The sequence below is a fragment of the Podarcis liolepis genome (genome assembly GCF_965112155.1).
Source record: "Podarcis liolepis genome assembly, chromosome: 6".
Lineage (NCBI taxonomy): Eukaryota > Metazoa > Chordata > Lepidosauria > Squamata > Lacertidae > Podarcis > Podarcis liolepis.
The window spans coordinates 2,153,587-2,168,460 of record NC_139559.1 but is presented as its reverse complement, the minus strand read 5'-3'; the positions used below and the strand labels follow the sequence as shown (position 1 = coordinate 2,168,460).

General features: G+C 47.3%; 1 protein-coding gene across 2 annotated transcripts in view; it reads right to left on the bottom strand.

Annotated features, from left to right (window-relative positions):
• Window positions 1–14,874, bottom strand: part of VSTM2L (V-set and transmembrane domain containing 2 like) — a 107,150-nt gene that overhangs the window by 59,594 nt on the left and 32,682 nt on the right. The window lies entirely within an intron of this gene.

Sequence of the window (14,874 nt, the reverse complement as noted above, 5' to 3'; positions counted from 1 at the left end):
CAGGAGCAGGGACCGAACAACGGGAGCTCACCCTGTCACGGGGATTCAAACCGCTGACCTTCTGATCGGCAAGTTCTAGGCTCTGTGGTTTAACCCACAGCGCCACCCGCGTCCCAAGGAGCTTGGTACAGAATATTAAATAATACCCAGTAAGAGAACAGTGAAAATCTTGCTACTGTGGCTTGGGAAAATGTCTCCTGCATCCAGCTTTCCAAAAGTTGTTTTTGAGATGTAATATGTGTGTTTGTAATATGTATTTTGTATTTATGATTATGTGCGCTTTTGTGAGCCTTCAGGAAAAGCGTTGGCCCAATCCAATAAATAACAAGAACAGAAAGACAGAAAGGTCATCAGTGAGTCCAGAGTTGTTATTTATACAACAGCAAAATATTCTCTCCAGGGGAACCGAAATGGATATAATGGTTTGCTACAAACAACAGTTGCTGTATCATTACCAGTGATCAATAAACGCAAAACTGTTGGGTTTAAGAAAACTTTACCCCTGCCCTCCTTTAGAATGCCTCCTTCCCCCTCCTTCCCCATGCCAAAATGATATAAATTTAGCAGCCGGGACTCTGCCCCCCTCCTTGCCCCGCCATAACGTATCTGTGTCCCTAGGAAGCATCATTGATGGAATCCAGAGGTGGCAGAATCTGAGCAAGATGGAGATGCTAAGCAACAGTGAATGGCAGGCAAGGAAGGTCTGAGAGACAGTTGATAAAATCATCCATTCAGAGGAGAACAACCTGGAAACAGCTATTGATGGAGGTGGCGGGCGGGGAGGGTCCATGTCCTCAGCTCCCTCTCTCTGGTCCTCCCCACACCCTGCGCCCCCTCAAGCCCACTTCCAAGGAGATGTGGACACAGCGGGAGGCGGCGATGAGCAAGGCAAATTCCATGCCCAGGGGTCATTAGGAAAGGAAAGGAAAAATAAAACTGCCAATATTTTTGTTTAAAGGTAAAGGGGCCCCTGACCATTAGGTCCAGTTGCAGATGACTCTGGAGTTGCGGCGCTCATCTCACTTTACTGGCCAAGGGAGCCGGCGTACAGCTTCTGGGTCATGTGGCCACATGACCAAGCTGCTTCTGGCGAACCAGAGCAGCGCACGGAAACACTGTTTACCTTCCCGCCGGAGCAGTACCTATTTATCTACTTGCACTTTGGTGTGCTTTCGAACTGCTAGGTTGGCAGGAGCAGGGACCGAGCAACGGGAGCTCACCCCCCCCCCGCCGCCATGGGGATTCGAACCGCCGACCTTCTGATCGGCAAGTCCTAGGCTCTGTGGTTTAACCCACAGAAGCTTTTTATGTTTGATGTATTACGGTATTTTAATATTTTGTTGGAAGCCACTCAGGGTGGCTGGGGAAGCCCAGCCAGATGGGCGGGGTACAAACAAACAAACAATTATTATTATTATTATTATTATTATTATTATTATTATTATTATTATATCATAATGCCATCATATAAATCTATGGCGTGGCAACATTTGGAGCACGGTGTGCAGTTCTGGTCACCTCGCCTCCAAAAGGACATTGTAGAGTTTGAGAAGGTTCAGAAAAGGGCAACCAAAATGATCTAGAGGTTGGAGGGACTCCCCTACAAGGAAAGGCTGCAGCGTTTGGGGACTTTTCACTTTAGAGAAAAGAAAATCAAGAGGCTGCACGATAGAAGTTTATAAAAGTATGTGTGGCGTGGAGAAAGGGGGAAGATAGGGGAGACTCTAGAACTCATGGGCATTCAGTGAAGCTGAGTGTTGGAAGATTCGGGGCAGATAAAAGAAAGCCCTTCTTCATGCAAGGCGTAGTTCAATCCATGGAACTCCCTGCTGCAGGAAGGAAGCAGCGATGGCCACCAAACTAGATGGCTTTAGATGAGGATCAGACCAATTCATGGAGGAGGAGAGGGCTGTCGGTGACTCCTAGCCAGGATGATTATACTCTGCACTCCACAGATGGAGTAATAATAATAATAATAATAATAATAATAATAATAATAATAATAATTTTTATTTGTACCCCGACACTCTTTCAGGTATACTGGACCGAGGCCATTTAGGGCTTTAAAGGTCAGCACCAACACTTTGAATTGTGCCTGGAAACGTTCTGGGAGCCGATGTAGGTCCCAGTACATTATAAATAAGATGGAGGCAGCGATGCTTCTGAGTCCCAGCTGCTGGAAGCCACAGGAGGGGAGAGGGCTGCTCTTGTGTTCGAATCCTGCTTGCAGGTTTCCCTTTGGGTCACCTGCTTGGCCACTGAGAGAGCAGGATGCTGGACTAGATGGGCCATTGGCCTGATCCAGCAGGCTATTACTATGTTCTCATGTTCCCTTCCAGCAGCCCATCATTTTCTCTCTTACTTGTTTCCTGTTTTCTCCCTTCTTTAACCTTTTTTCCTTTTCTTTTCTTTTCCTTTCCTTGCTTTTTCTGCTTTTGTGGATTGTAGCTGCAGGCTTGCAAATTTCTGTATTTGAAAGAAGGTGGAAATGGATTTGCTGCTTGCAGGAGGGAGGCCCCAACTGTGCTCCTTTTTAAAATTTCCTCTGTTTGCACAATGCCTCCCCTGCCGATCCGCAGGAAGCTTTCTCAAAGTTCACAGTCCAAGGTTCTCCCTTTTGGCTGGAGACTATTAATAGTCTTTTTCAGGAGAGAGTTGAAGGAAACTCCCCTGGGAGAGACTCGGCTGGCTCTGCTGGCAGAAGTGGCATCTTTTATCCCACCCTCATCTCTGGGCAAATGGGCTTCTGGAACAGCAAGAGACTTGCAAAAGTCATTTAGCAGGGGCAGAAAAGGGGAGGCATGCCAAGCCCTGTCTTTCAAGCCACTGTCAGCACAACGAGGGTGAAGACAAATGTCACCTTTTCAGAGCATCTGGGCCAGTTTGGAAGTGCCTGGGCTACATTCAGCAGGGACATACTTTTTAACTTTGTGAGCTCTGACAAAACGCTTCCACAAGCTTCAAGCAAGGTCAGTGTGAACCAGGGAAAAGTTGGTTGATGGAGGGTGTGTATTGGCTAGCACCTGTACCATCAACAACACCACACACACACACACACACACACCAGAGCAATCTCTCTCTCTCTCTCTCTCTCTCTCTCTCTCTCTCTCTCTCTCTCTCACACACACACACACACACACAGAGAGATGACAGTCCACCTGATGGCTAAGGGGAGAGGCAAGGACACTGTGTGCAAAATATGGTCTGAAGCTCAACATCAAAAAAACGAAGATCATGGCCACTGGTCCCATCACCTCCTGGCAAATAGAAGGGGAAGAAATGGAGGCAGTGAGAGATTTTACTTTCTTGGGCTCCATGATCACTGCAGATGGTGACAGCAGTCACGAAATTAAGACACCTGCTTCTTGGGAGAAAAGCAATGACAAACCCAGACAGAATCTTAAAAAGCAGAGACATCACCTTGCCAACAAAGGTCCGTATAGTTAAAGCTATGGTTTTCCCAGTAGTGATGTATGGAAGTGAGAGCTGGACCATAAAGAAGAATTGATGCTTTTGAATTATGGTCTGGAGGAGACTCTTTGAGAGTCCCATGGACTGCAAGAAGATCAAACCTACTCAATCTGAAGGAAATCAGCCCTGAGTGCTCACTGGAAGGACTCTAAGACTTTGGCCACCTCATGAGAAGAGAAGACTCCCTGATGTTGGGAAAGATGGAGGGCGCAAGGAGAAGGGGACGACAGAGGACGAGATGGTGGGACAGTGTTCTCAAAGCTACCAGCATGAGTTTGACCAAACTGCGGGAGGCAGTGGAAGACAGGAGTGCCTGGCGTGCTCTGGTCCAGGGGGTCACGAAGAGGCGGACACGACTAAAGGACTCAACAACAACAAGAACATTGGATGACCAATCACCCAACATGCTTGAATATATGTTTCACTTAGCACGGAAATTAAATTTGGTACGCTGTGAATCTGGGATAGACCAACTTGGGCTTAATTTCCCTCACCTGCTTTTTTGGGTTGTGCATATACACTAACCAGCTCTTTAATTTTCCCTTAGCAGGCAACGGGTGAATTTGCTAACCTTAAAATAAATGAAAGCATGCCAGCAGGGCGGGGGGCGGGAGCTCTTGGTTTGCTCCTGGGTGAACAAGTTGGCAGGGTCCTTTAATTGCAACTTTATTGCTTCTGCATCCGGTGGCAATGATGGATCTTGGTGGCCAGAGGCGCCCAGCCTGGTCAGAGGCCTTGACTAATTGTCTGCTTTCACATTTCATTGGAAACTCGGCTCAAGCCGGCGTTGCTGAAAATGAGTTTGCCATGTTTTGCTTAATCACGGGCCAAAAGCAGGGACTGCTAGGAGGGAGGAAAGCTCTGGTTTGCCATAGAAATTGCCGCCATATTCTGCGTTAATTAAAGTCCTACCCAAAGCACTCAAACCTTCAGCCTGATTTATGGAAGGGAAGCCTCATACCCTCTGTAATGGCTGCATTGATTTCTTCAGAGATTCCATGATGGTCTGAAGGATCTACCAAGCATCGAAGGAGCTGTGGGGTTGTGACCTCTATCGTCTGTTTTCTCTTATTCATTAGAAGTGGGGACACACAGAAGAAGACGGAGTAGCATTTTTCTCTTCTGGTTAAAATGAAGGATTGCTCTGCGTTCTGATTCCCAAACACTGGGATGCTAACCCTGCGCGATTCTGGAGCTGTGGTTGTGCCGGCTGGTAAGGAGAAGAGAGGGATGAAGGAGGGCAAGAAAATCTACCTGCCCATCACTACCTGGCAGTCCTGCTGACTCTGATCCCTGAACTCCAGTTAATTGGGAATAATAATCTTTGATGTTGCAATTTTGCTTGTTTGCCTTACGGTAGAATTGCTGCTTCTTGGCCCTGCTTTTATGGTTTTGTAGTTTTTGTATGTTCCTCGCCCTCTGTTTATTTTTATTACTCCGCTCCCCATTCTGGGATCGAAAACATTAAATGAAGAATGGGCTCTAAATATTGTAGATAACGATAATAAATAAACTGAATAAATAAATAATGCCCTGTAATTAAAGCTGCAAGCCATTTCAATTACCTTGTTTCAATCTGAGCAGGGATATGTGTCTCAGGATGGAAAGGAAATGCTGCAATCAATTAAAAGTGAAAGTACCTTTTAAATAAAAAGCAGCAGCAGAGATATGATTTTTTTAAAAAATATATTTTTTATTTAAGATTTCTTAGTTTACAAAAATACATGCATTGTCTCTTTTTTCTACAGATCAGTTACATTTGTTGTGAGACATTAGTGTGGCATGCAGTACTGAGTTGGGAAGAAAAGAGGGGGAAAGGAGGGATGGTGAGTGGGGTGGCAATGCTTCCATTCTTCTACTTAGTGTATATGTGGGGTTTTGTGTCACCTGTGTGGGTTCTCTTACTATTCGCTTGTTGTATTTCCTTGGTGGTGAGAGAGGTTGGGGGTGGCCTAGGGTGTGGTTGGTTGTCTTCGGTTGCCTGTAGTGAGATTTGTTTATGTGTGTACTCACATACTTACACACTTACATGTGTGTAAACACATGTGTGAGAGGGTGGATTTTTTGAATCAGGTTAGCCAGATTGATTTGTATGCTGTTGGTGGATTCTTGTCGTTGTCTTGTGTATGTGATAAAGGGGAACCGTACCGGGGTGAAGGCATCTTCTTCTTTTTGTCCCCGTGTCAATTTCAGTTTATTGGTTAGTTTTTCTAGTAAGGCTGTGTCCCATACTATTTTATACTATTGGTCCATGTTTACTCCTGACAGGTCTCTCTAGTGTCTTCTTCTGGCTGCTGAGAGTAGGTGGGTTATGAGCTCTTTATGAAGCAAAGATCACCAGTGTTGAAACAATGATTTTTCAACATCAACTTTGTTGGACTGGTCATGTTGTGCGGATACCTGATGATCATCTTCCAAAGCAACTACTCTATTCCGAACTTAAAAATGGAAAGCGTAATGCAGGTGGTCAACAAAAGAGGTTTAAAGACTGTCTCAAGGCAAATCTTTAAAAGTGTAGTATAAACACCAACAACTGGGAAACACTGGCCTGTGAGCGCTCCAGTTGGAGAACAGCCTTGACCAAAGGTGTCATGGGGTTTGAAGACACTCGAACTCAGAACGCAAGGGAGAAGCGTGCTAGGAGGAAGGCACACTTGGAAAATCCACATCGTGATCAACTCCCACCCGGAAACCAATGTCCCCACTGTGGAAGGACGTGTGGATCCAGAATTGGCCTCCACAGTCACCTACGGACTCATTGTTAAGGCCGTGTTCATGGAAGACAATCTTACTGGCTTACGCGTGATCGCAAAAGGAAGAAGAAGAAGAAGAAGAAGAAGAAGAAGAAGAAGAAGAAGAAGAAGAAGAAGAGGTGAGTGGGCATTATTCTCTTGGAAGATGTTCAGTAGGGCAGGTTCTGGGGTGACTTCTAATACTTGCTTAGTTATTTTGCTTATTTCTTATATAACTGGTGTCCAGGAGAGTTGGGTTTTGGGACATTCCCACCACATGTGGAGGTATGTGCCTGTGGAGGTGCATCCTCTCCAGCATTTTGGTGAGGCTCCCGGATGTATCAGCGCTAGTTTCCATGGTTCCAGTTACAGATAGGTAGCCGTGTTGGTCTGCCATAGTCAAAATAAAAAAAATTCCTTCCAGTAGCACCTTAAAGACCAACTAAGTTAGTTCTTGGTATGAGCTTTCGTGTGCATGCACACTTCTTCAGATACACTGGGCATGCACACGAAAGCTCATACCAAGAACTAACTTAGTTTCCATGGTGTTATGTACCAGCTGTGAGTGAGCTTCAGGGTGAGTTCTTTCTTTTTGCTGATGTGGATTTAAAGGCAGATTTGGACCACATTCTAGCCCATTGGGTGGCGTTAATTTCATAGCCTATGTCATACTTGGTTTGCTTTTTTGAAATAATTTTTATTTGACTTTTGTTATGTACTGAGTTGAATAGGATCCAAAATGCAGCAGTCTAATTGGTCCTAGAACAATAGGATTCAGAATGCAGCAGTCTGATTGGTCCTAGAACAATGCAGCAGTATGATTGGTCCGCAGGAGCCACCCAATCCAGCTCCAGGTGGAAGTGAACCCACAACCTGATTGGCCTACAGGAGAATTCCGGAATTAGCCAATCACGTGCCGTCCATTGTGTAAATAATGTATATAAAGCAGATATTTTGGGGAAACTTTCATTCCTCACTACTATGAGCTGAATAAAGAGCATGAAATCCACACTCGACTCCGAGTATATTTCAACTTTGCAAGTATAGAATTATAAGGTTCTCCCGGGTGATCCCTGGCACACGTTTCCTGGTTGCGCCCCATCCTGCTCTTTTCGTGCCAGCTGTCAGGGAAGTCAGTTTGGGGCTGGGGCTGGGCTAGACTGCGCACTTCCTTGTGGCCTCCTTGGCTCTCCTGTCCTCTCCTACCTTTCTCCCTTGGATTGCTGCAGTGCTGCTGGTGGTGATATTGGCGGCAGGGGACTGGCCAGGCAGCGCAGCTGGTGCTGGCAGTCCCTATGAGCTCTGCGGGGCCCTTGCGCTCTCCATCATCCAAGAGCTGGGCAGCACGGAGAATGCAAGGTCAGTCTCTTTGACCAGCCATTTTCCCACAAGGAACCAGACTGGGCTGTTGACTTTGCAGAGCAGCCCACTAAAACAGCAGAGAATCCCCAAACAACACACAGTGATCGGAGATATAAAAAATTGGATTTTGCCTTTTCTCGTTTGTCTGCCTGTTTGGGCTTTCAGCTTGCGGCTGGGAAAACAGACCTTCATCCCAATGCACACTGCGGTGCAGTAAGTTACAGAGAATCAGCTTCCCGATTTATATGCACAAGTGCGCACAGATGCCATATGTACTTTTGTCACCATAGACACGCCGCTGCAAACCCAGCACCTGCCTGTAGCTCAGACCAGAGGAAGAAAATGCCTTTTTCCCTCTTCTTCTCTGGGTTCCCTTCGTGTATCACATTAGCAAGCGACGACGCCTCCCAGCATATCGTGGATCATTGAATCAAGGCTGATATGGAAGGGGACCCGCTCTCGAGTGATGAGAGACAGGCAGAGAGATGCTCTGCAGGATAGGATAGCTCTGAGAGGCAACACGGATGTGCACGATAAACAGAGACTCGGGGGCAGGTGGTGATAGAGGGAGGCTGGAGGAAGGATCGGCGATACAGCAACGCTCTCCAGCAATCCACCCATGGGATCTTGAGGCCCAAAACTGCAGACTGAGAGAGTTAAACTGAACCAAGGTAGGCCAGTCCAAAACGCAGCAGGGAAGGCACCCTATGTTCACACTAGATTGTTGCAGATCATTCAGACGACAGAGTCCACAAATCTCTGCTCTGTAGTAAGTCAGTATTTCTAGTACAGTGGTACCTCGGGTTACAGACGCTTCAGGTTACAGACTTTGCTAACCCAGAAATAGTACCTTGGGTTAAGAACTTTGCTTCAGGATGAGAACAGAAATTGTGCGGCGGCAGCGGGAGGCCCCATTAGCTAAAGTGGTGCTTCAGGTTAAGAGCAGTTTCAGGTTAAGTACAGACCTCCGGAATGAATTAAGTACTTAACCCGAGGTACCATTGTACAGTAATGCCTATCGAAAGCCTTATTATCCATGAATTATAGAAACATAGGGAACTCCTGCTGGGTCAGACCCAAAGCCCATCTAATCAGCTGTTGTCACAGTCGCCAACTAGATGTGAGAAACCTGCAAGCAGGATTCAGGCAGAAGAGCATCTACTCTCCTTACGCTATTCTGTTCCGCTTGCACCCTTTCCGGATCAAAGGCAAAAGGACCCCTGGGGACTACGCAGAGGGCAGTCAAAACCAAGGCAGTCAGGTCGCTGCACTGGACATCCCTCAATGCATTAGCAAGCAAGTCTGCTTTCAGAAAGACCAGCATTCTGCTTTATTAGCTAGATGGGACAGATGTCTAATGACACAGGGGCTACTCACCCCCGTCCGATATATTTGTGGGGGTTTTGTTCCTTCTGTTGGAATCCAGCACCTCTGGAGCAAAAGGCAGAGTCTGGAAATGTTGCGTTTTCCTAGAGTGAGACGTAGCCGCTGCATCTTTAAATATTAATTTGCCGCTTAACCTTTCTTCAATATTTGCAAAAGCACTGTAGATCATTCAGTAAAGGAGACGGCCCCAGCAATGGAGAGCTGGCCATTCTGCCTTTCAGGAATTTATTTCTAGTGTCTGGGGAAAGCAAATCTGAATCCGTTGCCCCCGTGAAGAGAGCAGCATCCATTTCCATCCGGCTGCCCTGGCCCCTTGGCTCTCAGCTGCTTCTCCTTATCATTCCGTTCTCAGATGCCTTTTTTCCACAGTAATGGGAGATGTTTGCATTCTGAGTGCATCATTTGCCAACCAACCCCCCCCCCCGACACCCTCCTGAACCCGAGCAGCCGAGTGTAAAATCCGCAGCCAGAGGAGATGGCACAGTTCCCTGTTGGCAGTCCTTCCCGTGGCAGGGACACTGCTAAGCAGGGTGGGCAGAGTACCAGCTTGTACCAGGTGCGGTGGCACAGAAGGCAGTCGCTGGGACGGGAGACATGCCCAGGGCAGCTCATGGGAGCAGGGCGAGTGAGACAGGTGCCATGGAAAGCATGGCGGAGTCCAGAGAAGGGGGGCTTGGGCTAGGGATAGAGAGGTAGTATGAAAGCTATCTTCAAATAGCTGAAGGGCCGTCACATGGAAGATGGAACAGGCTTGTTTTCTGCTTCTCCAGAAGGCAGGACCTGACCAAAATTACAGGATTCAAATTAATAATAATAATAAGAAGAAGAAGAAGAAGAAGAAGAAGAAGTTTTATTTATACCCCGACCTCCCCAGCCAAGACCGGGCTCAGGGCGGCTAACACCAGGTAAAAACAATTGATTAAAATACAACTTAAAAACAAGATTAAGTACAACATTAAATGCAGCCTCATTTCAGTAGAAATTCAAATCTTTTGGGGGATGAAAACGTCAAGTCTTCACCAAGGCCAACTATCCAGACTGGTCCTACATGGGCCAGAAAAAAGCCAGGGAAGTCCCCAAATAGGAGTTCCATCACAGAAGGATAAAGGAAAAAGGAAAGAAGGGAAGGGGATCAAGTTGATTCCAAGCCAAAGGCCAGGGGAACAACTCTGTCTCACAGGCCCTGCGGAAAGAAGTCAGATCCCGCAGGGCCCTGGTCTCATGAAATGAGATTCCAACGAAACATCTTGAAGATCTTTCTGATGGTATGTGCTGTTCAGCAGTGGAATGGGCTCTCTTGGAAGGTGGTGGGAGATTTCTAAACAGAAGTTGGGTGGCCATCTGTCAGGGATGCTCTAGTGGAGATTCCTGCGTTGCAGGAGGTTGGAGTAAATTTTCCTTGATGTCCCTTCCAACTGTACAGTTCTGTGATTCTATAACCTCAGAAGGTGGTGGACTCTGCTTCCCTGGAGCCCTTCAACAGAGGCTGGATGGCCACCTGCCAAAGATTCTCTAGCTGTGATTCCTGCCTTGCAGGGGGGTTGGACTAGAAGACTCTCAGGGTCCCCCTCGAGTCTACAATTCTATGATTCAGTACCAAGCAAATGGGAAAACGGAACACAGGGGAAGCATGTTGATCCTTTGTCCTTTGTTATGAAACAAATACAGTGGTACCTTGGGTTAAGAACTTAATTCGTTCTGGAGGTCCGTTCTTAACCTGAAACTGTTCTTAACCTGAGGTACCACTTTAGCTAATGGGGCCTCCTGCTGCCGCCGTGCTGCCAAGACGCAATTTCTGTTCTCATCCTGAAAAAAAGTTCTTAATCGGCTACTTGTAAAATGAGGCTGCCTTTTAAATTGCATTTTAACCTGTATTTTAAATTGGTTTTTTCTCTCTCCCTCTTTCCCCCTTATTATGTTTTTACTATGATTTTATTGGTGTTAGCTGCCCTGAGCCCAGCTCTGGACGGCGAGGGCATGGTATATTATTATTATTATTATTATTATTATTAGCCCGAGGTACTATTTCTGGGTTAGTGGAGTCTGTAACCTGAAGAATCTGTAATCCGAAGCATCTGTAACCCGGGGTACCACTGTAAAATGGAAAGAAAATAAGTACAGATTTGCTCCAGATGTTTCTATTTACCCTTGCAGCAGGCACAGAGCAGAAGGGTGGGGAGAGAGGGGGGTATTGGGATGTGTTTTTAAGTATTTTCAAAAAGAGACCCAGCCTTTAACTTTGGTGTCTTCCACCCAGCCAGGGAGGGCACAGCCTGGCCCCACTCCAAGAGAGGAGACCTGCCAAATTTTCAGAGTCAGCCTTCAGTGAGGACACCTCAGGCGGCATGACCAATGGCCAAACCCCTTCCATGCACTCTTCACGAGACAGAAACAGTGGCAGCCTCCTAAAGAGTCAGATACTTAAGAAAGCAGACATTTCTTTGTTTTGGGGGTTTTAAATGTTATGTGTGCATTGCTCCTTTCCTAATTATGTTACTGCGCCTTAGGTAAACTGCTTAGGGGTTTAGCATTTTTAAGTGGTATATAAATGTTATGGAGGAGGTGGAAATGCGCTCGGTTTACAGGGTGCCACACAGAGAAATAGTTTCAGTTTGGGAATATTGAAAATGGGGGGAAATCTGCCCTCGAATCAATACTGTTCTGATGAATCAGCAACAACACAAAGGGTTTTTCTAAAAGTGAAAAAGAATGGCAGAAGACTTTATGCAATTCATAATGGCAGCCTTAGACATTATCTTGTGTTTTAGGATGTTCAAAGCAGTTCACACAGATATGATCTGATTCCATTCTGAACAATAACCCTGTTATCTCTGTTGGTGAATCTGGGGCAGGAGGGGGACTGATAGAGAGAGCAGCTTCCCTAAGGCCCCTTCATGATTTTTAGGGTGGGGGCTGGAGATTCAAACCGGTGACTTCCTACTTCAGAGCTCAGTCTCCTACAGTGCAATACAAACCCAAGATCCAAATCAGCAAATCTTGAGCCACATTGGCAAAGCCCCTGGTGGGAGAAGGTTTACTTTGGGGGATCAATAGGGGGGGCTTACGCCAGATTCCCCAAGAGTCAGGCTTTATTCAGACGTGCATTACCGACAGAGTCCAAAAGAGTCTGTGAGTGCATTTCCATTAGCACACACACCAAGTTGAAGTTGTGGGTGAACATATCAGACGACACAACGATTCTTCAGACAGCTCTTGTTTATTCACAGGCCAGGACAGAACTGAACTGAAGGGTTCAGCCAACCTGCTTATATAGAGCTCAACTACAAAGCAACAGTAACAACTTTCTGTAGCTATCCAATCACTGAACGTCACTTTCAATTCCTTGTTTACATATGCAGACCTGAGTGAAAACTATCTACAGTATCCCCCTGCTGGCCCAGGGTGAGAACTTCAGTACATAACACCACGGGTAGGCAAACTAAGGCCCGTGGGCCGGATCAGGCCCAATTGCCTTCTAAATCCGGCCCACGGACGGTCCGGGAATCAGCATGTTTTTACATGAGTAGAATGTGTGCTTTTATTTAAAATGCATCTCTGGGTTATTTGTGGGGCACAGGAATTCATTCATTCTTTTTTTCAAAATATAGTCTGCCCCCCCCACAAGGTCTGAGGGACAGTGGACCGGCCCCCTTGCTGACCCCTGACACACAATACAGCCAAAATATGCCCCCCTCCTGCCACCTCAGCACCCTACCATCTCTTCATCCAGGGGTGCCAACTGGAATAAAATATAAATAAAAGAATAAAAGAAAGAAGAAGGTAGAAGAAGAAGAAGAAGAAACCCCACCCCACATAATCAATTGCATGATGCAGAACACCCACACCATTTGAATGGCAATGTCCATCAACTTGGGGGGGGGCAGTCCCCTCAAATATTTTATTGGGGGGGGGGTCGAAGGAACCGCTGCCCCTAGGAGTTAGCTCCTTTGTCTTCATCCAATCGCAATCCTTGGAGCCACTGATCTTTTATTTCTTTTTTTGACTGTACATGCAGAGCCCTGCTTTATTTGGAGATGTTTCCCACTGTAGCATTCAGTCATTAGGTTCCTCCTAAACTGATTCTTGGGACGCGGGTGGTGCTGTGTGTTAAACCACAGAGCCTAGGACTTGCCAATCAGAAGGTTGGTGGTTCGAATCCCCGCAACGGGGTGAGCTCCTGTTGCTCGGTCCCTGTTCCTGCCCACCTAGCAGTTCAAAAGCACGTCAAAGTGCAAGTAGATAAATAGGTACCACTCCAGCGGGAAGGTAAACGGCGTTTCCGTGCACTGCTCTGGTTCGCCAGAAGCGGCTTAGTCAACGCTGGTCATATGACCCAGAAGCTGTACGCCGGCTCCCTTGGCCAATAAAGCGAGATGAGCACCGCAACCCCAGAGTTGTCCGCAACTGGACCTAATGGTCAGGGGTCCCTTTACATTTTTAAACTGATTCTTACTGGTTTTGTTGCAGTCTTGTGTAGTAACTCTGGCCTCCCTAGTCCTGGGCTTTGCAGAATTCCTACCTCTTCCTCCACAGCTCAGCCATGGCTCTCCTGGCAGAATTCAAGTTGATGTAACGTTGAGACTTACACCTATTGCAAACCCTGCTCTGCTCAGTTACGTGGCCCAGGGCCCAACCCTCAAAACCTGGGCCCCCACTCACCTGCCAGCTCAGCCGGCAGCAGCTCCTTACAGAGGTTCCTGGGTGGAGTTTGGAACAGGGGTAACTTCTGAACGCCACTTGCTGGAAAGCACAATGTCTCTGCTCTGTGTCCACAGTTGCTGAACCCCCAGGAGCAGAAGGGGCTGTTGCGCTTGTGGGTTTCCCACTGGGCCATCTTCTTGGGCACTGTGAGAACAGGGTGCTAGACCAGATGGGCCCCCTTTGGCCTGATCCAGCCGGCCGTTCTTACGTTCTTTTGCAATTTAGGCAAGCATATGTTGCCCCGAAGAATGGATGCTTTTGAATTGTGGTGCTGGAGGAGACTCTTGAGAGTCCCATGGACTGCAAGAAGATCTAACCTATCCATTCTAAAGGAAATCAGCCCTGAGTGCTCACTGGAAGGACAGATCCTGAAGCTGAGGCTCCAAGACTTTGGCCACCTCATGAGAAGAGAAGACTCCCTGGAAAAGACCCTGATGTTGGGAAAGATGGAGGGCGCAAGGAGAAGGCGACGACGGAGGACGAGATGGTGGGACAGTGTTCTCGAAGCTACAAACATGAGTTTGACCAGACTGCGGGAGGCAGTGGAAGACAGGAGGGCCTGGCGTGCTCTGGTCCAGGGGGTCACAAAGAGTCGGACACAACTAAACGAATACACAACAACAATGTTGAGCCAACTTGCTATAGTTAGGATTGCTCTGCTAGCTGCTGCACCACCCGGTTCATAAAAGGAACTGGGGACAGGAAGTGCCCAAAAGCGCAGATTCCGGATGCTTTCGGAACAGAGAGGAGTTCTTGGGAGCATTTCGAAGAGAAAGTGCCGTAACTGCTTTTTACAGCTCTCGGGGTGGGGAGGGTGGGGGGGAAAACCAAGCAATGAATAAAATTTCATCACAGGCGAAGCACCCAAGCGTCTCCTTTTGGAAACAGAGCTTCTGTAATCTGTTATGAAATTATTTTTGCTTTTTTGGTTTTGTTTCACTCTTTCCGGCAGCTTTCAATGATGCAGGCCAGGCAGCTACAGAAGCAAGAAGAAATTGCTCAGTGAGATGGTGCTCAGCTCCTACTTCCATGCCAAGTGCCTTGCCCACCACGGCCGGCTGCTCAGCACCCACACATACGGCCACGGGTGCTGGAGATGCGGTGCCCCTTTCCCAGAAGGCAATTCATGCCATGACAATGCTGGAACCATCAGGGGCAAAGCTATTCCCCCTGCCTTGCCCCACCCCTCTGCCTGGGACCCTGGCAAGCAAGAGCCAATGTT